A 25,250-nucleotide genomic window follows, 5' to 3' on the forward strand; every position below is an offset into this window, starting at 1 on the left:
AAAAAAGATTTCCCGCTTTTCCGTTGAAACTTTTCTTGAAATTTCTTTGCTATAAACCTCACAGAGCCCGAAACCTTTCCAACGAATGCAATCGTTTCGTGCTTTCTGGAAATGCACAGAGATGGCGCTGTATATAAAAAAGATTTTCCCGCTTTTCCGTTGAAACTTTTCTTGAATTTTCTTTGCTATAAACTTTACGGAAGTCGAGACCTTTCCAAAGAATGGAAAACCGTGCGTTATTGAGTTAAAGCGTCAGGAAGGAAAACCCGACTTATTTTTATACCCTGAGCCACACTGTGGAACAGGGTATTTTAAGTTAGTGCATATGTTTGTAACACCCAGAAGGAGACGAGATAGACACATGGTGTCTTTGGCAATAATGCTCAGGGTGGGTTCCTGAGTCGATATAACCATGTCCGTCTGTCCGTCCGTCCGTCCGTCCGTCCCTCCGTCCGTCCGTCCGTCCATCCGTCCCTCCGTCCGTCCGTCCGTCTGTCTGTGAACACATTTTTGTGATCAAAGTCTAGGTCGCAATTTAATTCCAATCGCCTTCAAATTTGGCACAGGTTCCTAATTTGGGTCAGAATAGAACCATATTGATTTTGGAAGAAATCGGTTCAGATTTAGATATAGCTCCCATATATATCTTTCGTCCGATATGCACTAATATGGACCCAGCAGCCAGAGTTTTATACCGATTTGCTTGAAATTTTGTACAAACATAACACTTAGTCGTATAGTCAAGTGTGCAAAATTTGATTGATATCGGTTCAGATTTAGATATAGCTCCCATATATATCTTTCACCCGATATGGACTTATATGGCTCCAGAAGCCAGATTTTTGGCCGAATTTGGTTGAAATTTTGCACTAGGAGTACAATTAGTAGCATAGTCAAGTGTGTAAAATTTTATTGAAATCGGTTCAGATTTAGATATAGCTCCCATATATATCTTTCGCCCGATATGGACTAATATGGTCCTAAAAGCCAGAGTTTTGGCCCAATTTGGTTGAAATTTTGCACAGGGAGTAGATTTAGCATTGTAGCTATGCGTGCAAATTTGATTGAAATCGGTTCAGATTTATGGACTTATATGGCCCGATATGGACTTATATGGCCCTAAAAGCCAGAGTTTTGGCCCAATTTGGTTGAAATTTTGCACTAGGAGTACAATTAGTAATATAGTCATGTGTTCCAAATTTGACTGAAATCGGTTCAGATTTAGATATAGCTCCCATATATGTTTTTCTGATTTCGACAAAAATGGTCAAAATACCAACATTTTCCTTGTTAAATCACCACTGCTTTGTCGAATAGTTGTAAAAATGACTCTAATTTTCCTAAACTTCTAATACATTTATATCGAGCGATAAATAATAAATAAACTTTTGCGAAGTTTCCTTAAAATTGCTTCAGATTTAAATGTTTCCCATATTTTTTTACTAAAATTGTGTTCCACCCTAGTGCATTAGCCAACTTAAATTTTGGGTCTATAGATTTTGTAAAAGTCTATCAAGTTCTGTCCAAATCGAGTGATATTTAAATGTATGTATTTGGGACAAACCTTTATATATGGCACCCAACACATTTGACGGATGTGATATGGTATCGAAAATTTAGATCTACAAAATGGTGCAGGGTATAATATAGTCGGCCCCGCCCGACTTTAGACTTTCCTTACTTGTTATATATTAGAAGACTTTCATTTCTGAGAAAATCAATATGTTCTTTCAGTGCATGATGTGCGTATTTCCAAATAAATTTAATTACATTACGACTATGCCTTCATCTCGACTATGTGAACAACTTTTACGAAAGTTAATTCATTATTAAATTATTAATTAAAATTACGCACGAAGGCAAAAGAGTAGTTGTCAAGATTTCCTGGCAACACCATCATTCTTCATCTGATTGCAAAACTTTCAAGTATATTTCCATGCTTTTAGACACAGCATACAGAAAATTTCATGTGAATTAGCAATGATGATGGCCATTACTTGGACTACTATCTAATATGGCCATTACTAGCTAATGTGAAACGTGAAGTGTCTATAGTGAATGGTAAAGTGAGTCTAGTGAATAAGCTTTTCATCATCACGATAAGCGGATTGTAAAGGAAGTTTTGAGATTCTCGTTCACTTACCCCATTGAAATTGCGTTTTATCGGTGTGCAAGGATACCACTGGTATACCAGGTACTATTATCGCCGGTAGTGTACGTGAACGTAGCAGTGGTGGTGGTATTTTACCTCGTCCTGGTCTTTGCTGTTGATTATTGAGTGCTGCATTTAATGCTTGAGCCCTGAAAATAAGGGAATGGGAAAAACATTTATATGATAAAATTGAAAGAAAACGAAACGAGTTTTACATTTGTTGCAAAAATTAATGGAAGAATATTAAAATTTAATTTGTATACCGGTATAAATTTGAGAGTTCAATTTTAACGTGATAATATGGGAGCCATCGAGGTGCAATGCTTCACCGTCGATATTATTCAGCGGGGGATTATCCCTTCTCAGTAAAGGCGGTGATGTTTCTGTAAGTTTCAAAGCTTTTCTAAGTGGTTTCATCTTAATGTGAAACGCCGCTCGGAATAGGGGGCCCTTCAGTAAATTGTAAATACTTAGGGACTTTGTTATGAAAAAAATTGTTTAATTTCTAAACTTTAAAATTTTTCGATTTATTAAATTTAATCATTGGACAATTAGCCTAATTGGGGGCCTGTATCAAACTAAACACTACTAATAATGATATTTAGTATCCTTTATGTGCCCAAACCAAATTGAGCGTTTCTATGAGTCGAAGAGGTAAAATCGGAAGCTTGGTCTATAAGGAGTTATATCGAAACATTTATCAATATAAACTACATTTGGCATAGTTCCTTCTGGATTTAAATACCTTTAGATTTTAACTTTCATCAAATCGGATAAAAATTGGGGCTTCCATGACCTCAAGAAGCCAAATAAAAATATCTATCAATATCAATTTTGAAATAGCTCTTTACGATCTTAAAATCCCTCTACATTTTGAAAAATCGAGCAAATTGAATGAAAATTGCGGAAGTTGATAGAATTCTACCAAAAATGGTAGATTTTCTACTGTTGGATCGATTGGTAGAATTCTTGATGTTTTGGTAAATTTTGCTTCCAAATTCAATTTTTCTGTAGAATAAAATTTTGACAAAATTTTCTACAGAAATAATATTTTGACAAAATTTTCTATACACTCTTAGAAAAATATGTTTTTCATATGTTCCGATATAAACAAAATGTGTTTCGGGCACAATTTTAAAACACAATATATTTAAGTGCAAACATGCAATGTTCCTAAACTAACACTAAAAGTTTGGGACATCTATGTTAATATGTTAGAATATATTATGTTTGGGACATGAATGTTTCATAAAAATCATATGTGTGAATGCAAACATGTATAAATTTACAAATTTCGACTAAACATACATATGTTGTGATATTTTATTCAAAGCGACAGAGAGAGAGTATAGAGAAAGAAATAGAGATGGAAACCGGGAGAGTTGACAAAAGATATCAACATAACACAGCGAAAGAATCAAAAGAGAACAATTTCTATGAAACCGCTTGTATGTTGTTTCGGAAAACTGGTTTATGATAACGCCAAAAATTTGATATGCTTAAGTCTAAATATTATTTAATTTGAATAAAGAGAATAGACATTCGGAACCAAGAGAATAGACATTAAAAAAAAAACAGCATGTGTTTTCGCCGTGTGAGCAGCATTTTATGTATGTGTGGACATGTGTTTTGTTTATCATTTTGGCATTATGGGCACAATTTTTTTCTTGGTTCGTTAAAAGAAATCAGGGGTCTTCATAAAAATATCGAAAGGGCACTATACTCTTTTTAGAGTTGGGACAGTAAAATGAAATAAGGTGGAAATAGTGAAAAATTACACAGTAAAATGTATAAAAACAAAGTTTAGTTCCTCTTTATTAATAAGTAGTCCACGAGGAGTTGACGGACACCTTCAAATATAAAAGCGGGCATTAAGTTCGAGTTTTGCAGCTAAAACAATTTAAAAAGATTATTTTCTTTAAAATGAATTATTAAAGAAAAATAAAAGGCATTTTAGAGCGATGGTGTTAAATGCCAGTAAAAAACTGTTCACGCCTAAATAAATTTATGTTTATATTAATTATAAAATTATTTATGTATGTTTTTACTCGACTCCACGTTCTTCTTTTGTTAGAGTTTTTGAATTCCTTCCAAATTTTAAAGTTTTGTACCAAAAACAGGTTTTTGTTACAAAATTGTTATTTTGCAATAAAAAAATAATATGTTATCCAAAAATCAGTCAATTTCGTTTATATCAAGCACTGTTACTGACTATAAATCTTTAATAACCCACATTTCGAAGTTTCATTATACAAATTTAATATAGTATAAATATAAATGTGTAAATTAAAAAAAAAAACAATGGTGTTCGGTCGGAGCAGGGATTGAACCCACGACCCTTTGCATGCTGGTGACTATAACAGCTACGTAGCCCAGTGGATAGTGTGTTGGCTTACAAACTGTATGGTCCTCGGTTCGATTCTCCGTGCAGGCGAAAGGTAAAATTTAAATAATTTATAAAAGTGACTAATTTCTTCAACATTATTTGTATTACAGAAAAAGTTGCCAAGAACTAAAATATTTCGTGGAAGTGAGAATTACGAGTATGTTAGGGAATGAGCACAATCGTCTTTGGGAAAATTCTTCCAAGCATATAATATTTTTGGGCTCAAAATGCTTCCAAACATATAATATGTTCACATAAAACAAATATGTTAATGTTTCGGCAGTATCCAATAATATATGTGCTTCCTGCAAAATATGTTTGGAACATATGTTAAAGAGGCGATTTTTTTTGAGGGTGTAGAAATAAAATTTCGACACAATTTTCTATACAAATAAAATTTTGACAAAATTTTCTATATAAATAAAATTTTGACAAAAATCTCTATACAAATAAAATTTTTGACAAAATTTTCTATAGAAAAACATTTTTTGCACAAAATTTTCTATAGAAACAAAATTTTGACAAAATTTGCTATAGAAATAAAATTATGACAAAATTTTCTATAGAAATAAACTTTTGACAAAATTTTCTATAAAAATAAAATTTTGACAGAATTTTCCATTGACATACAATTTTGACAAAATTTTCTATAGAAATAAAATTTTGACTAAATTCTATAGAAATAAAAATTTGACAAATTTTCTACAGAAATAGAACAAAATTGTCTATAGATATAACATTTTGACAAAATTTTCTATAGCAATAAAGTTTTTGACAAAATTTTCTATAGCAATAAAGTTTTGACAAAAATTTGTATAGAAATAAAATTTTGACAATATTTTTTACAGAAATAAAATTTTGACAACATTTTCTATAGAAATAAAATTTTGACAAAATTTTCTATAGAAATACAATTTTTACAAAATTTTCTATAGAAATAAAATTTTGACAGAATTTTCTGTAGAAACAAAATATTGAGAAAATTTTCTATAGAAATAAAATTTTTACAAAATTTTCTGTAGAAATAAAATTTTGACAAAAATTTCGATAGAAATAAAATTTAGACAAATGTTTCTGTAGTAATAAAATTTTGACAAAATTTTCGGTAGAAATAAAATTTTGACAAAATTTTCGGTAGAAATAAAATTTTGACTAAAGTGTCTTTAGAAACGCAATGGTGTTTAAGCTGAGATCAAAACACAAAATATGATTAAAGTATAGACCAATAATAACAAAACAAAACAAAATAAAATTTTTACAAAATTTTCTATAGAAATAAATTTTTGTCAAAATTTTCTGTAGAAATAAAATTTTGGCAAAATTTCTGGAGAAAAAAATGTTGACAACATTTTCTAGAGAAATTAAATATTGACAAATTTTGTATAGAAATTACATTTTGTCAAAATATTACTCTTCAACTAAGAACTACTGCAATTTTCTATAGAAATAATAATAAAATTTTCTATAGAAATAAAATTTACACAAAATTTTCTATAGAAATAAAATTTTGACAAAATTTTCTAGAGAAATAAAATTTTTACATATAAGTAAAAAAGTTTCTTTAGAAACGCAATGGTTTTTAAGCTGAGATCAAAACAACAAATATGATTGAAGTACAAACCAACAGTAACAAAACAAAACGAAATAAAATTTTGACAAAATTTTTTATAGAAATAAAATTTTGACAAAATTTCTGGAGAAAAAAAAATTGACAAATTTTTCTAGAGAAATAAAATTTAGACAAAATTTTCTGTAGAAATAAAATTTTGACAAAATTTTCTGAAGAAATAACATTTTGACAAAATTTTGTATAGTGGCAAAGGAAAAGATATATGTTTGTACGAATTTATTTCGGCATAAGCCGACTATCATAAACCTTTTTTCAGAAGGTTCAAGTGTGGTTCAATTTAGGTTTGGAGAACTACCAGAATTTGTTCTGATAATTGGTTGATAGTTTTGCTGCAAGTAGGGGAAGCTGATGAGGAATATGGTAATTCTGAAACGTGCGTCCATACAACCATCTTGCAGTCTGTAGGGCTTGGCCCAAATAAATTTGACAAACATCCTTTTCCTCTGTTGGTTAAGCTACTCTTGTCGCTTAGACAACGTATGGTTTTTAAGCTGAGACCAAAACAACAAATATGAGAAAAAAAATGTTTTGACAAAATTGTCTATAGAAATAAAATTATGACAAAATTTTCTATAGAAATAAAATTATGACAAAGTTTTCTATTGAATAAAATTTTGACAAAATTGTCTATGAAATAAAGTTTTGACAAAATTTGCTATAGGAATAAAATTTTGAGAAACTTTTAAGAAAAATTTCTATATAAGTAAAATATTTGCAAAATTTTCTGTAGAATAAAATGTTGTACTCGTAGAATAAAATTTAGACCAAATTTTCCATAGAAATAAAAATTTGGCCAAATTTGCAATAGAAATAATATTTTGTGAAAAATGTTTGTATATAAATACAATTTTGAGAAAATTTTCTATAGAAATAAAATTTTGACAAAATTTTCTATAGAAATAAAATTGTGACAAAATTTTCTACAGAAGTAAAATTTTGCCAAAATTTTCTATAGAAATAAAATTTTGACAAAATTTTCTATAGAAATAAAATTTTGCCAAAATTTTCTATAGAAATAAAATTTTGCCAAAATTTTCTATAGAAATAAAATTTTGACAAAATTTTCTATAGAAATAAAATTTTGCCAAAATTTTCTATAGAAATCACAAAATTTGACAAAATTTTCTATAAAAATAGAAGTTTGACAAAAAATTCTTATACATAAAATTTTGACAAGCTACACTTACACTTACTACTAGTTTAGTCAATGCATGATTTTGAGCTGAAATCAAGAACAACAATAATGATTGAAGAATAAGCTAACAATAACGAAACAAAACGAATGATGATCGATGATTTGACAGTGGCACAGGAAAAGAGATATATTTGTACGAATTTATCTATCATAAACCTTTTTTCGGAAGGTTCAAGGGTTGTTCACTTTGGGTTTAGTGAACTGCCAGAATTTATTCTGATAATTGGTTGATAGTTTTGCTGCATGTAAAGGATGCTGATGAGGAATGTGTGAGGAATGTGTGTGCGTCCATCCAACCATCTTGCAGTCTATAGGGCTTTGCCCAAATAAATTTGACAAACATTCTTTTCTTCTCTTGGTTAAGCTACACTTGTGTTTAGTCAATGCATGGTTTTAAGCTGAGATCAAAACAACAAATATGAGGAAAAAAATTTTGTCAAAATTTTCTATAGAACATTTTCTATAAAAAAAAAGAAAAAGAAAAGAAAAAAATTTCTTAGAAATAAAATTATGATAAATATTATATTATAGAAATAAAATTGTGACCATTATTTCTATAAAAAATATGAAAAATAACCCTTTATGGAAAATTAAAGCCCAAAAAAGATGATGTGGAAAATTCCCCAAATATATTCAAAATTGGCCAAAAAGAATATAAAATTGTTAAGTTTCAAAAAAAAAAAAAAAAAAACGAACACAAAAAATATATAGGTGGCGATATATATTTTATAACCCCCAAAACTATTGGGCTGTTTTTCATAACGAAAAATCCCCCAAGTTTGTATGAAATTTTGTTTTGGGCAATTTTGCAAAATACCGTAATTTTTTGTTTTTAACTTTGAATTTACATTAAAAACAAACCCAAGGAATTTGGCTTTCATTTTTAGCACAATTTTTATACACTCCACCATAGGATTGGGGGTATATTAACTTTGTCATTCCGTTTGTAACACTTCGAAATATTGCGCCAAGACCCCATAAAGTATATATATTCTGGGTCGTGGTGAAATTCTGAGTCGATCTAAGAAAACTTCCGAAAGAAACAAGCTTGAAAGTTGGCACAAGTAGTTGTTATTGATGAAATTTGGTACTCTAATGGTCATGGTCTCTAAAAACCCCTGCAAAAATTGGTCCATATCGGCCCATAATTATATATAGCCCCCATATAAACCGATCCTCAGATTTGGCTTGCGGATCCTCTAAGAGAAGTAAATTTCATCCGACTTGGCTGAAATTTGGTACATGGTGTTGGTATATGGCGTCTAAGAACCATGCAAAAATTGGTCCACATTGGTCGATAATTATATGTAGCCCCATATAAACCGATCCCCAGATTTGGCTTGAGGAGCCTCTAAGAGAAGCAAATTTCATCCGATCCGGCTGAAATTTGGTCCATGGTGTTAGTACATGGTCTCTAACAACCATGCAAAAATTGGTCCATATCGGTTCATAATTATATATAGCCCCCATATAAACCGATCCCCAGATTTGACCACCGGAGCCTCTTGGAGGAGCAAAAGTCATCCGATCCGGTTGAAATTTGATTCAGTGCGCTAGTATATGGCCGATAACTACCATACCAAAATTGGTTCGTATCGACATATTGTTATATATAGCCCCCAAATAAACCGATCCCCAATCACAGAAAAATCACGATTGCCACTCGAGCCAAAAATAATCTACTAAAATTTTATTGCCATAGAAATTTTTTCAAAATTTTATATTTCTATAGAAAATATTGTCAAAAATTTATTTCTATAGAAAAATTTGTCAAAATTTTATTTCTATAGAAAATTTTGTCAAAATTTTATTTCTATAGAAAATTTTGTCAACATTTTATTTCTATAGAAAATTTTGTCAACATTTTATTTCTATAGAAAATTTTGTCAAAATTTTATTTCTATAGAAAATTTTGTCAAAATTTTATTTCTATAGAAAATTTTGTCAAAATTTTATTTCTATAGAAATTTTGTCAAAAATTTATTTCTATAGAAAATTTTGTCAAAATTTTATTTCTATAGAAAATTTTGTCAACATTTTATTTCTATAGAAAATTTTGTCAGAATTTTATTTCTATAGAAAATTTTGTCAAAATTTTATTTCTATAGAAAATTTTGTCAAAATTTTATTTCTATAGAAAATTTTGTCAAAATTTTATTTCTATAGAAAATTTTGGCAGAATTTTATTTCTATAGAAAATTTATAAAGCACAGCTTAGTTGGAAAGGAATATTTTGCAAAATCTTCCAAAACATCAAGAATTCGACCAAGCTTCCAAATAGTAAAAAATCTGTCACTTTTGGTAGACTCGTGTTCATAATTGAATATAGCCCCCATATAAAGGGTCATATCGGTTCATAATTATTTCTTTCCTATATATACCGGTCAAGAACTGAATATATAATTATTTAATCGAACTTTATTTTGTCTAATTATATCCCGCATGGACTAACTTACAATTTAGAAGATGATGTTAAGAAGTTTTAAGATGCCATGCCATCGGCCGCAACCCAAGTAATTCAATTGTGGATGACCGTCTTTAGTAGAAGTTTCTACGCAAACCATGGTGGTGGGTATATAAGATTCGGTCTGGCCGAACTTACGGCCGTATATACTCGTACTTGTATATATGGACATATGGACATTTGATATATCAGCGAAAATTCAAATCACTGATCCACTACCCAGCAAAAAAAGCGTCGCCAAAAAAGTAGTGAAAATGTTCTTTTTGGATCCGGAAGTGGTGCAAAATTGACGCAGAAGCGATGAATTTAACATAGGTTTGTCATAGGACGGATGTTCACCATTTCCACAGCCATTGCACTCAATATGCACCACTTCTTTAGATGTGATCCGAATTCAGTGTTTTGGATTAGAATTAAACAATTTTGTGGTATTTTGACAAATAATTAATTTTTATAATTTTTTATGATTTTTAATGCAATCTAACGCTTGTCTGAAACCCTTGACCTCAAATATTTTCAAAATTTAACAATTTTTCTAGAATGAATTTAGAATTTTTTCGACAAAATTTAAATAATTTATACCATTTTATTAATCCTTACCCTGTTTTTAACATATTTGAAACAAAAAATGTTAAAATTGCCCTTTAAAAGTATGAAAACAACGAGTTATAAAAAATTGAATTAAAAGAACTTTCTGAGTAGTTAAAATAAAGAACATCTCTGGAAGGACATTTTTGGAAGTGCTTTTAAAGTTGTGCCTTTAGAAGTACTTCCAAATTTTTTTGCTGGGTACGTCACACTTTTCCTGGTCTTACCTATATTTATATTGTCTATGAATTGAATGAAACTATAAAGCCAATTTAATATATTTCAACACTACGAGTATACGTAAAGAATATCATATATGAATGTTGATATACATACATATGTATGTATTGCATATGTATATGTACATATATGAAATTGTCTACACTCAATTGTTGAGGGATTTGTGTTTTGTGGACAATTGATATAAATTGGCGTTGACAAATTAATTGAGTTGTTGACAAAGTTCAATTACAAAAATTAAATTAAATAAATAACATACATTTTGGAATACATTTAAGTAAATTACTGTCACCACCTGTATGACAAGAAAATAGGATTAGTTGCGTGATCCTAATTTCAATGAGGAGAGTTTATGCACAATACATATAGTGCAAGGCAACAAGAGAAAATGTCATAATATTTATTCTAAATAATAGTAGTATTATTATAGGATTATGAGTTGGGCCATGTGCCATAATGGCTTATATATGAATATTAATGTTAGCCAATAGAATTTTAATTTGATTTGTAAAATTTCCAAAGAATTTCTAATTAATAGAAAATAAAGCTTTTAATTTTTAATTATAACTCTTCACTTATAATTCATTGCATTCAAAATGTCAAAAATATATTGTACGTGATATTTTGTAATCATCTGTTATTATCTGAATGAGGACATATAATTAATTAATTCAATTATTTCATCAAATGAAGTGTATGTGACAATCCAATAACAAGTGCAAATAAGACAATGCAACCAATGATGGAAAATACCAGAGAGTTCAGCCGAAGTGAGGTTTTCCAACGCAGGCGATGTATGGCAAAGACGAATGTGCTTATATGATACTGTGGGGTATAGATTTTTGCATATCCCGGTTTAGACCAAACACCAAAGGGGTTTCAGCGGTGAATCATCCCCTTTCAGTAGTGAGGGTGACATTTCTGAGCGTTTCAAAGCTTCTCTAAGCGGTTTCGCCGTAATGTGGGACGCTGGAAATTTGAAGTAAATTAACTCAGTTTTCATATCTGCATCATCTTCACTTAAAATTTCTTGACTCTGATAGTTAAAGATATACAGACCCAGCAAAAAAAGCGTCGCCAAAAAAGTTATGAAAATGTTCTTTTTGGATCCGGAATTGGTGCAAAATTGACTCAGAAGCGACGAATTTATTTAGTATTTATCGCTCGATATATATGTATTAGAAGGTTAGGAAAATTAGAGTCATTTTTACAACTTTTCGACTAAGCAGTGGCGATTTTACAAGGAAAATGTTGGTATTTTGACCATTTTTGTCGAAATCAAAAAAACATATATATGGGAGCTATATCTAAATCTGAAGCGAATTAGCATTGTAGCACGCATAGCTACAATGCTAATTCTTCTCCCTGTGCAAAATTTCAACTAAATCGAACCAAAAAATTGGCCTCTGTGGTCATTTGAGTGTAAATCGGTCGAAAGCTATATATGGGAGCTATATCTAAATCTGAACCGATTTCAACCAAATTTGGCACGTATAGCTACAATGCTAATTCTACTCCCTGTGCAAAATTTCAACTAAATCGGAGCAAAAAATTGGCCTCTGTGGTCATTTGAGTGTAAATCGGTCGAAAGCTATATATGGGAGCTATATCTAAATCTGAACCGATTTCAACCAAATTTGGCACGTATAGCTACAATGCTAATTCTACTCCCTGTGCAAAATTTCAACTAAATCGGAGCAAAAAATTGGCCTCTGTGGGCAAATGAGTGTATATCGGGCGATAGATATATATGAGAGCTATATCTAAATCTGAACCGATTTCAATCAAATTTTGAACACTTGACTACACTACCAATTGTACTCCTAGTGCAAAATTTAAACCAAATTGGGGTAAAACTCTGGCTTCTGGGGCCATATAAGTCCATATCGGTAGATAAATATATGGAAGCTATATCTAAATCTGAACCGATTTCAATCAAATTTTGCACACTTGACTACACTACTAATTGTACTCCTAGTGAAAAATTTCAACCAAATTCGGCCAAAAATCTGGCTTCTGGGGCCATATAAGTCCATATCGGGCGAAAGATATATATGGGAGCTATATCTAAATCTGAACCGATTTCAATCAAATTTTGCACACTTGACTATACGACTAAGTGTTATGTTTGTACGAAATTTCAAGCAAATCGGAATAAAACTCTGGCTGCTGGGTCCATATTAGTGCATATCGGGCGAAAGATATATATGGGAGCTATATCTAAATCTGAACCGATTTCTTCCAAAATCAATAGGGTTCTATTCTGACCCAAATTAGGAACATGTGGCAAATTTGAAGGCGATTGGACTTAAATTGCGGCTTAAACTTTGATCACAAAAATGTGTACACAGACAGACGGACGGACGGACGGAAGGACGGACAGACGGACATGGTTATATCGACTCAGGGACCCACCCTGAGCATTATTGCCAAAGACACCATGTGTCTATCTCGTCTCCTTCTGGGTGTTACAAACATATGCACTAACTTATAATACCCTGTTCCACAGTGTGGCGCAGGGTATAAATATACAGACCCAGCAAAAAAAGCGTCACCTAAAATGTAATGAAAATGTTCTTTTTCGATCCGGAAGTGGTGCAAAATTGACGCAGAAGCGATGAATTTAACATGGGCTTGTCATACGACGGAAGTCCTCCGTTTCAACAAACGTTGCACTGAATTTTCATCAATTCTTTAGGTTTGATCCGAATTCAATGTTTGGATGTAAATTAAAAAAGTCTGTGATATTTTGTCAAATAAATAATTTATATCATTTTATGAATTCTTACTCTGTTTTTAACCTATTTGAAACAAAACAAGTATATATAGCACTAAGTTTGGCCGGGCCGAATCTTGAACAAATATTAGGGTTTCCTTTGAAATTTCAGGAGGGCTTGAGGATTTGAAGAAGCTTCCCAAAGATAAATTTAAGGATTTCACCTATTTGGACTATATCAGATTCTGGATTTATGAGAACCACTTTTGTTTGAGTTTTAGAGGAATCAGTAACATCTCTTGTAAGTGTGCAAGAAAATTATAAAATAACGTCTTGATTTGAATTCTTAAATCTGTAGAAGTAAAATCTGGAAATTTTACATTGAGTTTCAAGCAATTTTCATATTCAGTGCACCTTCTACACCCTCAAGGAGTGAAGTCGGTCTATATGGAGGCATTACCAAATGGACCGATAAAAACTTAATCCGATATACGTTTTTGTGAGCCTAAAATACCAGAATATTTAAAATTTCAGGCAAATCAGATAAAAACTACGGTTTCTAGAAACCCAAGGAGTTAAATCGGGAGATCGTTTTTATGGGGGCTATACTAAAATATGGACCGATACTCACCGTTTTCGGCACCCCTCTTTATGACCCGAAAATACTTCTAGATTTCCAATTTCAGACAAATAGGATAAAAACTACGGATTCTAGAAGCTCAAGAAGTAAAATCGGGTTTCTATAAGCCCAATACCCCAAATCAGGAGGTCGTTTTATATGGGGACCATATCAAAACATGGACCGATACTCACAATTTTTGGCACACGTATTTGTGGTCCTACAATACCTCTAGATTTCCAATTTCAGATAAATTGAATAAAAACTGCGGTTTCTATAATCCCAAGAAGTAAAATCGGGAGATCGGTCTATATGGGGACTATATCAAAACCTGGACCGATATAGCCCAACTTGACCTGCCTGCAGACAAAAGACGAGTTTGTGCAAAATTTCAGCACGATTGCTTCATTATTGAAGACTGTAGCGTGATTACAACAGACAGACAGCCGGACAGACCGACAGACGGACATCATTATATCGTCTTAGAATTTCTCCCTGATCAAGAATATATATACTTTATATAGTCGGAAATCGATATTTCGATGTGTTACAAACGGAATGACAAACTTATTATACCCCCGTCACCATTCCATAGTGGTGGGTATAACAATTAATTAGTAAAATCAACATTAACACCCAGAGAAGGAATATGATCACCTTTAAACATGTTTCAAGAGCAAAATGTTATTTTTGAACGGTGAACATGGAACATGTTTGTCTCAAAAATGTTATTTTCTCGAAAATTATGTATCCGATTTCGGCACCCATGTATATGTTTGCGGAGAAAATCACATTTGAGCGACAAAAATGTTCCATGTTCACCGTCCAAAAATAACATTTTGCTCTTAAAAAATGTTTGCGGTGATCCTATTCCTTCTCTGCGTGAATGTGCCTTCACGTGTCACACGACAATATTTTCTATTAAAACTACCCTCTGTAGAAATAATTACAAGGAACGCAGTTATTTTTATCGGCTCTGTAAATATTATAATGAATTTAGCAACGTATTTGATTTATCTGAAATTGAATATATACTTTAATAATCTATTTAAAATAATCTATTTTATCCTGATTTCTCCGTAATGAAATTCACCAAAAATCTACCAAAACAGCAAAACTTCTAACAACCAATGGGGACTATTGCCATGGTGGCGTATGAGTTGCGTGAAATGCAATTGGAATGAATGCGTATTGTATACGCACCCTGGGCTAGATAGGGGAATTTAAGATAAATTCAACAGAATAGTATGGTGTGAACAGTACGATGATGCTAAAACAAGTATATAGTTCGGCCAGGCCGAAGCTTCTGTACCCTCCATCGTGGATTGCGTAGAAACTTCTTCCAAACACTGCCATCCACAATCGAAATACTTGGGTTGCGGTAACACTTACCGATGGCAAGGTATCTTAAAACTTCCTAATACCGTAATATATACCACTTCCTAATACCGTAACGTATACCATAGTCCATACGTGGTATATATTAAACTTACAAAGGCCGATTAAATACGTATATAATTAAGTTTGACAAAATTTTCTATAGAAATAAAATTTTGCAAACATTTTCTATAGAAGTAAAATTTGGACAAAATTTTCTATAGAAATACGATTTTAACAAAATTTGCTATAGAAATAACATTTTGACAAAATTTTCTATAGAAATAAAATTTTGCCAACATTTTCTATAGAAATAAAATTTCACAAAATTTTCTATAGGAATACAATTTTGACAAAATTTTCTATAGAAATAAAATTTTGCTAGATTATTTTTGGCTCGAGTGGCAACCATGATTATGAACCGATATGGACCAATTTTTGTGTGATTGGGGATCGGCTATATATAACTATAGACCGATATGGACCAATTTTGGCATGGTTATTAGCGGCCATATACTAACACCACGTTGCAAATTTGAACCGGATCGGATGAATTTTGCTCCTCCAACAGGCTCCGGAGATCAAATCTGGGGAAAGGTTTATATGGGGGTTATATGTAATTATGGACCGATGTGGACCAATTTTTGCATGGTTGTTAGAGACCATACACTAACACCATGTACCAAATTTCAGCCAGATCGGATGAAATTTGCTTCTCTTAGAGGCTCCAAAAGCCAAATCTGGAATTGGTTTATATGGGGGCTATATATAATTATGGACCAATTTTGGCATGGTTATTAGCGGCCATATACTAACACCACGTACCAAATTTCAAACGGATCGGATGAATTTTGCTCCTCTAAGAGGCTCCGGAGTTCAAATCTGGGGATCGGTTTATATGGGGGCTATATAAAATTATTGACCGATATGGACCAATTTGTGCATGATTGTTAGAGACTATATACTAATACCATGTACAAAATTTCAGCCATATCGGATGAAATTTGCTTCTCTTTGAGGCTCCGCAAGCCAAATCTGGGGATCGGTTTATATGGGGGCTATATATAATTATGAACCGATGTGGACCAATTTTTGCAACGTTGTTAAAGACCATATACCAACACCATGTGCCAAATTTCAGCCGGATCGGATGAAATTTGCTTCTCTTTGAGGCACAACAAGCCAAATCGGGGGATCGGTATATATGGGGGCTATATATAATTATTGACCGATATGGATCAATTTTTGCATGGGTGTTAGAAACTATATACTAACACCATGTACCAAATTTTAGCCAGATCGGAATAAATATGCTTCTCTTATAGGCTCTGCAAGCCAAATTTGGGGGTCCGTTTATATGGCGGCTATACATAAAAGTGAACCGATATGGCCCGTTTGCAATACCATCCGATCTACATCAATAACAACTACTTGTGCCAAGTTTCAAGTCGATAGCTTGCTTCGTTCGGAAGTTAGCGTGATTTCAACAGACGGACGGACGGACGGACGGACATGCTCAGATCGACTCAGAATTTCACCACGACCCAGAATATGGGGTCTTAGAGCAATATTACGATGTGGTACAAACGGAATGACAAAGTTAATATACCCCCCATCCTATGGTGGAGGGTATAAAAATAAACAATCATTAGTCAGGTTGACCGTCTTGTGTATGAAGATATAATAATCTTGAATTTTATGTTAACGTAATTCGGTTTATGTTAGTTGAATATAATTTAATTTATATTAGTAATTAATTAACTTAGTAATTGGAGTTTTTTTAATAATTAGAGTGTGGTACACAAATAACTTATATTTCTATGCAGCGAACGACACTCGTACACTGTTTCCACAGTTGGTAGAATTCTATAAAAAATTTTAGAGCTTCTACTGTTTGGTAGATTGGTTTTGGTAGATTTTGCAAAATATTCCTCTACAACTAAGAGCTACTTCAATTTTCTATAGAAATAAAATTTTGACAAAATTTTCTATAGAAATAAAATGTTGACTAAATTTTTATTAAAAATAAAATTTTGACAAAATTTTCCAGAAAAATAAAATGTTTGACAAAATTTTCCAGAGAAATAAAATTTTTGACAAAACTTTCCAGAAAAATAAAATTTTTGACAAAATTTTCCAGAAAAATAAAATGTTTGATAAAATTTTCCAGAGAAATACAATTTTTGACAAAATTTTCTATAGGTGTAATATTTTGACTAGGGCTATAATATTGTATTTTCCCCATAATATTCGGCTCTTCTTTTGTCCCTACAGTCGATGAAAACGAGCAATCATCGGCGTTACGGAGGCCCACACCACAGTGAAACCACATAGAGAAGCTTTGAAATACTCAGAAATGTCACCAACATTGCTGAGAGCGGATAATCCACAGCTTAAAATTTTTTGGTGTTTTGTCGAAATTAGGATTGAAACTATGACTCTTTATATGCAAGGCGGGCATGCTAACCATTGCAACACGGTGGCTCCCTGATGGTCACCCAAAGGTGTAAATTTACACCTGACCTCTTTTGAAAAAGTTGAAAATTTGAATAGTCGAATTTATGATTTTGATTACAATCCATACTACTACCCGCCCAACCATTATCCAATTATTATAACTTTAATCAACACCAAAAAAGAAATCACAAAAATAAACAATTTAATACATATTTTAATGCTTTATATATTGGTAACACTCGTACACAATATCCACCTTTTGTTGTCGACGTATGTTGTGATAAAAATTAATTAATTTTACCATCTCCAAGGCTATAATCACAACAGATTCATTTTTTTATATATCACAATAGTGACTTATGTCTTAAAAACATTAATTTAACAAACATTTTTTTCAAACGATGAGCATTTTAAATTCCTAAAGCAATTAGTTGAATGCAATGCTCAAAGCTTAATATGAATACAATATTTATATGTGTATATTATAAGCCAAATGGGTTATGATTGTGATATATGCAAGCTAATTGATATATGGAGAGACTAAAGTAAATCAACAAAATTATCGACATGATAAGAGTGCACGCTTGCCACTCGTGCCAAAAATAATCAACTAAAATTTATGAAAATTTTACCAATTTGAAAATTTAAAAATTTTCGTCGTTAGTGAAAAAATGACTCCGTCAAATGAACCTTTTTTTTATGTTATTTTTAGGGAATCTTACTACATCTACAAAAAGGGAGAGCTTACTTACAATGTACTTTTTTTGTCAAAATTTTATTTTTATAGAATATTTTGTCAAAATGTTATTTCTATAGAAAATTTTGTTAAAATTTTATTTCTTTAGAAAATTTTGTCAAAATTTTATTTGTATAGAAAATTTTGTAAAAATTTTATTTCTATACAAAATTTTGTCAAATTTTTATTTCTATACAAAATTTTGTCAAATTTTTATTTCTATAAAAAATTTTGTCAAAATTTTATTTCTATAGGAAGTTTCATCAAAATTTTATTTCTATAGAGAATTTTATTAGCATTTCTATATAAAATTGAAGTAGCTCTTAGTTGTAGAGGAGTATTTTGTCAAAATTTCATTTCTATAGAAAATGTTGTCAAAATTTTATTTCTAAAAAAATTTCGTCAAAATTTTATTTCTATAGGAAATTTCATCAAAATTTCATTTCTATAGGAAATTTCATCAAAATTTTATATATATAGATAATTTTGTCAAAATTTTATTTCTATAGAAGATTTTGTCAAAATTTTATTTCTATCGAAAATTTTGTCTAAATATTATTTCTATAGAAAATTTTGTCAAAATTTTATTTCTATAGGAAATTTTATTTCTCTAAAAAATGTTGTCAAAATTTTATTTCTCCATAAAATTTGGTCAAAATTTTATTTCCATAGATACACTCAAAAAAATGAACTCTATATTTCACTTAAGCCAATTTAACTTTATTTTAGTTTATGGAATTATTATGGTTGGAGAAAGTTTCCTTTACTCTGATAATTTATTGCGTACGTTAGTAAAATGAACTAAAAAATGGGGGAAAATATGCACAAATTAAGCATAAAGATTTACTTAACTCTTATTTCTCACAAAATAGTTCATTAATTTTTTTAAATTTGTAAATTTTACTACAAATGCGTTCATCATGAACATCGTATGTCACTAAAGACATTCTTGCGATTTTGAACTGCATTTTTTTCCTTCAAACTACAAAATTTTCTTTAACAAGTAAAAAAAAATATTTATGTCTAATAAATTTTCTTGAATTTGTCGAAAATATATTTACTTATTTTTGTGATATCGGCGTTTGTAATACTATTTAATAAAAATTAGTTAAATAATAATAATATTTAATAAAAATTTTTTAAAAATATTCAAAACTTTCTAAACTTAACCAAAAGTTTTCTTCCTGGTGGGTTCACTGTTTTTTCAGTGTAATGTTGTCAAATTTTTTTCCATAGAAAATGTTGTCAAAATTTTATTTCTGTAGAAAATTTTTAAAAATTTCTGTAGAAAATTATGTAAAAATGTTATTTCTATAGAACATTTTATCGAAATTGTATTTCTATTGAAAATTTTGTCAAAATATTATTTCTATAGAAAATTTTGTCAAAAATTTTATTTCTATAGAAAATTTTGTTCGAGATTGTATTTCTATGGATAATGTTGTCAAAAATTTTATTTCTATATACAATTTTGTCCAATTTTTTTGTTTATAGAAAATTCTATTAAAAATGTTCTGAAAATTTTATTTCTATAGGAATTTTGTCCAATTTTATTTTTATGGGACAACATTTTATTTCTATACAAATTTTGTCAAAATTGTATTCAGTAGAAAATTTTGTTCAAATTTTATTTCTATTTTTATTGTAAAATTTCTCTTTCTATAGAATATTTTGTCGAAATTTTTTTTTTCTATAGAAAATTTTGTCAACATTTTATTTCTATAGAAAATGTTGTGAAAATTTTATTTTTATAGAAAATTTTGTCAAAGGTTATATTTCTATAAAAATTTTGTCAAAAATTGTATTTCTATGGAAAATTTTTTTAGAAAAATTATTCAGTAGAAAATTTTGTCCAAATTTTATTTCTATTTTTATTGTAAAAATTTTATTTCTATATGAAATTTAGTCAAAAAAGTTCTATAGGAAATTAGACAAAAATGTTATTTCTATAGGATGTTTTGTGAAATATTTTATTTCTCTATAAAATCTTCTACAAATTTTATTTCTATAGGAAATTTTGTCAAAAATTGTATTTCTATAGAAAATTTTATCAAATTTTTTGTATAAAAAATTTTGTCACAATTTTATCTCTATGGAAAGTTTTATTAAAATTGAAGTTCTATAGAAAATTTTATCAAATTTTTTGTATAAAAAATTTTGTCAAAATTTAATTTCTATAGAAAATTTTCTCAGCATTTTATTTCTGTAGATAATGTTGGCAAAATTTTATTTTCATAGAAAATATTGTCAACATTTTATTTCTGTAGAAAATTTTGTAAAAATTTTTGTAGAAAATTTTTAAAAATTCTATTTCTATAGAAAATTTTGTTAAAATTTTATTTCCATAGATAATTTTGTCAATATTTGATTTCTATAGAAATTTTTTCAGTAGTTTATTTTTGTAGAAAATTTTGCCAAAATTTTATATCTATAGAAAATTTTATTTCTATGGAAAATTTTGTCAACATTATATTTTTTAAAAAATTTTGTCAAAATTTTATTTATACAGAAAATTTTATCAAATATTTTGTCGAAAATTTTTGTTTCTATAGAAAATTTTGTCAATATTTTATTTCTATAGAAAATTTTGTCAAAGATTATATTTCTATTTTTATTGTAAAAATTTTATTTCTATAGGAAATTTAGTCAAACATTTTATTTCTATAGGAAATTTAGTCAAAAATTTTATTTCTATAGGAAATTAGACAAAAATGTTATTTCTATAGGATGTTTTGTGAAATATTTTATTTCTGTATAAAATCTTCTACAAATTTAATTTCTATAGGAAATTTTGTCAAAAATTTTATCTCTATGGAAAGTTTTATTAAAATTGTATTTCTATAGAAAATTTTATCAAATTTTTTGCATACAAAATTTTGTCAAAATTTTATTTGTTTTTTGATCTCAGCTTAAAGCCATGCATTGACTAAACTACAAGTGTAGCTTAACCAACAGAGGAAAAGTATGCTTGTCAAATTTATTTGGGCAAAGCCCTATAGACGTTATTGCCCTATAGACAATAACGATTGAAGAGAAGCCAACAATAACAAACAAAACGAAATTTTATTTCTATAGAAAATTTTGTCAAAATTTTATTTCTACAGAAAATTTTGTCAGAATTTTATTTCTGTAGATAATGTTGGCAAAATTTTATTTCTGTAGAAATTTTTGTCATAATTTTATTCCCATAGATAATTTTGTCAATATTTGATTTCTATAGAATTTTTTTCAGTATTTTATTTTTGTAGAAAATTTTGTCAAAATTTTATATCTATAGAAAATTTTATTTCTATGGAAAATTTTGTCAACATTATATTTTTTAGAAAAATTTGTCAAAATTTTATTTATACAGAAAATTTTATCAAATATTTTGTCGAAATTTTGTTTCTATAGAAAATTTTATCAACATTTTATTTCTATAGAAAATTTTGTGAAAATTTTATTTTTATAGAAAATTTTGTCAAAGATTATATTTCTATACAAATTTTGTCAAAAATTGTATTTCTATGGAAAATTTTGTCAAAATTTTATTCAGTAGAAAATTTTGTCCAAATTTTATTTCTATTTTTATTGTAAAAATTTTATTTCTATAGGAAATTTAGTCAAAAATTTTATTTCTATAGGAAATTAGACAAAAATGTTATTTCTATAGGATGTTTTGTGAAATATTTTATTTCTCTATAAAATCTTCTACAAATTTAATTTCTATAGGAAATTTTGTCAAAAATTGTATTTCTATAGAAAATTTTATCAAATTTTTTGTATAAAAAATTTTGTAAAAATTGTATCTCTATAGAAAGTTTTATTAAAATTGTATTTCTATAGAAAATTTTATAAAATTTTTTGGTATAAAAAATTTTGTCAAAATTTTACTCCTCTAGATAATGTTGGCTAAATTTTATTTGCATAGAAAATCTTGTCAACATTTTATTTCTGTAGAAAATTTTGTAAAAATTTTTGTAGAAAATTTTTAAAAATTTTATTTCTATAGAAAATTTTTACAAAATTTTATTTCCATAGATAATTTTGTCAATGTTTGATTTATATACAAATTTTTTTCAGTATTTTTTTTTGTAGAAAATTTTGTCAAAATTTTATATCTCTAGAAAATTTTATGAAAATTCTATTTCTATGGAAAATTTTGTCAACATTATATTTTTATAGAAAATTTTGTCAAAATTTTATTTATACAGAAAATTTTATCAAAATTTTATTTTGTATAGAAAATTTGTAAGGTACTTCTGGAGAGGACTATTTGGCTAAATATACCAAAACATCAAGAATTGTACCAATTTTACCAAAATTTACAAAATCTATCATTTTTGGTAGAATTCTAGTAGCCGTGATAGCAAAAAATTAAATAATATTGGGGTTTATTTCGATGCATTCCATATCAGCCACCCTGTATATGTAGACTGTCTGTTCCACTGTTTAAACGATATATGAATGCTTTTGGTTTTGCATTCACTTTATCTGTATGTATGTGTGTGTTTGGCTATTATGACGTTTGTGGAGTGGTTAATTTTGTTGTTGCTGTTTGCAATTTTTGTGTAGGCTTTTAACATTGCTTAATTGCTCTTAAGTGTGATATTTATTTACGTTGACATTGTGTTTTATCCACTTTAGTATATATAAACTCTTAACCGTATAATATTGCATATCCTGGTTAGTATAGTGGGTCCTTGTGAAGGCTCACATTTTTTGTTGTTTGTGGTGTCACGCACACTTAGAGACAAAATGACACAGTATACATTTCACCTGAACTAGAAGTGTATGAGGCAAAAACATTTATCGTTATGAACTGGTATGCTCTAGTAAAATATCCCATTTTCTTGGGCATTAAAAATCGATTAGTCGATGTCCAAGAATATCCTAAATTGATTAGGTGAATGTGAGAATTACAAAAAGTCAAAAATCGACTTTTTGAAAAAAAATCGATTAGCCGCAAAAGTCATTTTTCGACGTTTGTATATTTTGTTCTTTAAATTGATATACTATAGATGGCTAATAGTAATACCGATTTTTCTCAAGTCCCCATTAATTTCATATGGATTAGTGCTACTAACTATATACCAATATTCGTGTCCTAGATTTAATGAAAAGGATTTTTAAGCTAAAGATTTTAACTATATTGTCTAAATTGCGTTAAAGAAAATTTAGGTTACATAATTCTTCATCATATTAGGTCAATATTTTGTTCAGTGTATATAGATGTACTATGGTACGTTAAATGTACTACGTACAATAATATCTTGAACCCGCATCGTTGATGGAAAATGCAAATGCAATTTTTTATAATATTTTCAATTTCAATTCAATATTTCTTACTTCCATAAACGCTCTTGCCCTAGAGAATATGAAGGATAGTACTGATGTGTACTACTTGACGACACATTCACATCAGAATTTTCACACTTATCTTGATGTGTCATCACCATTTGGCAGGAAATGAAATGAAGAACTGTTTGAGTTTTCATTTGTCAGTTCTTCCCGTATACTTTATTTGATTTGTCAACGACACACAGAGTATATAATTTGTATCCAATATTTTCACAGTATCCACACAGACGTGCAGCTATGGAAACATTTAAAATATTTCATTTTTTTATTTTTTTACTAAAAAAACAAAAAACAAAATTTCTCCCCCTTTCTTGTAAATTGAATTTATATTCGATTTTTGTTTTTTCCCAAGACTATTTCATAGATATGTGAGAGAATTGGTTTGGCTTGGTTGTTTTTGATTGTTAATACGATGCAGATAGACAAACATAAAATACACAAATATATAATCGAAGACTGAGGACTCAAAGGAATTGGAAATTGGTTCATATTAGGGTGGCACTACCCGACATAAACCTCATTTGACATAACTCATTGTGGTCCCCAAAATCTCTAGATTTCCAATTCTGGACAAAATTTACTATAGAAACAAAATTGTGCCAAAATTTTCTATAGAAATAAAATTTGGACAAGATTTTCCACAGAAATAAAATTTGGACAAAATTTTCCACAGAAATGAAATTTTGACAAAATTTTCTATAGAAACAAAATTGTGCCAAAATTTTCTATAGAAATAAAATTTTGACAAAATTTTCCACAGAAACAAAATTTTGACAAAATTGTCCTTAGAAATAAAATTTTGATAAAATTTTCTATAGAAATAAAATGTTTAAACAATTTTCTATAGTAGTACAATTTTGACAAAATTTTTTCACCTTTACTCTCACGCTAATTCTTGAACCCTTCTCTGTAAATTAAATTAAGGTTTTTTCCCCACTTTTGCCTACAAAATCTAACTTAACACAATAAATATATAATATATTAAATAAGTTAGCATAAATTTAAATATAGTATTTATTTGTTGCAATATCTTATAGATAAAATCTCAAAATTGTCTTCAACACTATATGTAAACCTATGAAATTTTGGATGAATAAAATGAATTGAATTGACAAAATTTTTTATAGAAATAAAATGTTGACAAAATTTTCTATAGAAATAACATTTTGACAAAATTTTCTAAAGAAATAAAATTTTGACAAAATTGTCCTTAGAAATAAAATTTTGATAAAATTTTCTATAGAAATAAAATGTTTACAAAATTTTCTATAGTAGTACAATTTTGAAAAAAATTTTTTATAGAAATAAAATGATGACAATATTTTCTATAAAAATAAAATGTTGACAAAA

The 25,250-nt window shown here is 29.1% G+C and overlaps 1 pseudogene; it reads right to left on the bottom strand.

Moving 5' to 3' along the window:
- The window catches only part of LOC142232662 (uncharacterized), a 179,015-nt pseudogene extending 155,017 nt beyond the window's left edge, over positions 1–23,998 (bottom strand).
- Positions 23,999–25,250: the final 1,252 nt, after the last annotated feature.

Source organism: Haematobia irritans, chromosome 1 (genome assembly GCF_050003625.1).
Source record: "Haematobia irritans isolate KBUSLIRL chromosome 1, ASM5000362v1, whole genome shotgun sequence".
Taxonomy (NCBI): domain Eukaryota; kingdom Metazoa; phylum Arthropoda; class Insecta; order Diptera; family Muscidae; genus Haematobia; species Haematobia irritans.